Source organism: Arachis duranensis, unplaced genomic scaffold (assembly GCF_000817695.3).
Source record: "Arachis duranensis cultivar V14167 unplaced genomic scaffold, aradu.V14167.gnm2.J7QH unplaced_Scaffold_66454, whole genome shotgun sequence".
Classification (NCBI taxonomy): Eukaryota; Viridiplantae; Streptophyta; class Magnoliopsida; order Fabales; family Fabaceae; genus Arachis; species Arachis duranensis.
In genome coordinates this window covers 26,960-29,264 of record NW_026265019.1, presented here as the reverse complement: position 1 = coordinate 29,264, position 2,305 = coordinate 26,960, and positions in this window count along the sequence as shown.

Below are 2,305 nucleotides of genomic sequence, written 5' to 3'. Positions count from 1 at the left end.
AAATCACAGAAAAACACACAAACTCATTGTAAAGTCCAGAAAAGTGATTTTTAATCTAAAAACTAATAAAAATATACTAAGAACTCAACTAAAACTACCAAAAACATACTAAAAATAATGCCAAAAAGTATACAAATTATCCGCTCATCACAACACCAAACTTAAATTGTTGCTTGTCCTCAAGCAACTTAAGATCAAATAAGATAAAAAGAAGAGAGTATGCAATGAATTCCAAAAACATCTATGAAGATCAATATTAATTAGATGAGCGGGGCTTTTAGCTTTTTGCCTTTGAACAGTTTTGGCATCTCACTCTATCCTTTGAAATTCAGAATGATTGGCTTCTTTAGGAACTCAGAATCCAGATAGTGTCATTGATTCTCCTAGTTAAGTATGATGATTCTTGAACACAGCTACTTATTGCCACCGGATACATACATGCCACAGACACATAATTGGGTGAACCTTTTCAGATTGTGACTCAGCTTTGCTAGAGTCCCCAATTAGAGGTGTCCAGGGTTCTTAGGCACACTCTTTTTGCCTTGGATCACAACTTTATTTCTTTCTTTTTCTTTTTTTCTTTTTCTTTCTCTCTTTCTTTTTTCGTTTTTTTTTGTATTCACTGCTTTTTCTTGCTTCAAGAATCATTGTAATGATTTTTCAGATCCTCAGTAACATGTCTCCTATTTCATCATTCTTTCAAGAGCCAAAATTCATGAACCACAAATTCAAAAGACATATGCACTGTTTAAGCATACATTCAGAAAACAAAAGTATTGCCACCACATCAAATTAATTAAACTGTTATAAAATTCAAAATTCATGCAATTCTTTTTTTTTTCAATTTAAGCACATTTTTCATTCAAGAAGGGTGATGGATTCATAGGACATTCATAACTTTAAGGCATAGACACTAAGACACTAATGATCACAAGACACAAACATAGATAAACATAAGCACTAAAATTTCGAAAAACAGAAAATAAAGAACAAGGAAATTAAAGAACGGGCCCACCTTAGTGATGGCGGCTTGTTCTTCCTCTTGAAGATCTTATGGAGTGCTTGAGCTCCTCAATGTCTCTTCCTTGTCTTTGTTGCTCCTCTCTCATGATTCTTTGATCTTCTCTAATTTCATGGAGGATGATGGAGTGTTCTTGATGCTCCACCCTTAGTTGTCCCATGTTGGATCTCAATTCTCCTAGGGAGGTGTTTAGTTGCTCCCAATAGTTTTGTGGAGGAAAGTGCATCCCTTGAGGTATCTCAGGGATCTCATGATGAGTGGGGTCTCTTGTGTGCTCCATCCTCTTCTTAGTGATGGGCTTGTCCTCATCAATAGGGATGTCTCCCTCTATGTCAACTCCAACCGAATAACAAAGGTTACAAATGAGATGAAGAAAGGCTAACCTTGCCAAGGTAGAGGACTTGTCCGCCACCTTATAAAGTTCTTGGGATATAACCTCATGAACTTCTACTTCCTCTCCAATCATGATTCTATGAATCAAGATAGCCCGGTCTATAGTAACTTCGGACCGGTTGCTAGTGGGAATGATTAAGCGTTGGATAAACTCCAACCATCCCCTAGCCACTGGAAAAACAAAAAGCAATGCTTTTACCACACCAAACTTAAAGGGTTTGCTCGTCCTCGAGCAAAATAAGAAAGAAGAGAGAAGAAGAAGAAGAAATGAGAAAGAAGGGAATTGCTGTTGTTTTCAGCCAAGAAGTGGAGAAGTGGTGTTTAGGTTGTGTGAAAATGAAGGAGTGAAGATGGGTTTATATAGGGGTGGAGAGAGGGGTAGGGTCCGGTCATGTGAGGGTGGGTTGGGAGGGAAAGTGGTTCGAATTTGAATGGTGAGGTAGGTGAGGTTTTATGAAGGATGGATGTGAGTGATGAGGAGAATAGTGGGATTTGATAGGTGAGGGGTTTTGGGGAAGAGGTGTTGAGGTGATTGGTGAATGGGTGAAGAAGATAGAGAGTGGTAGGGTAGGGGGGATCCTGTGGGGTCCACAGATCCTGAGGTGCCAAGGAAAAGTCATCCCTGCACCAAATGGCATGCAAAAATGCGTTTTTAGCCATTTCTGGCGTTAAACGCCGGGCTGGTGCCCATTTCTGGCGTTTAACGCCAGCTTCTTGCCCTTTTCTGGCGTTTAACGCCAGTCTGGTGCCCCTTTCTGGCGTTAAACGCCCAACAGCTAGCCTTACTAGCGTTTAAACGCCAGCACGCTCTCCTCCAGGGTGTGCTATTTTTCTTCCTGTTTTTCATTCTGTTTTTGCTTTTTTCATTGATTTTGTGACTTCTCATGATCA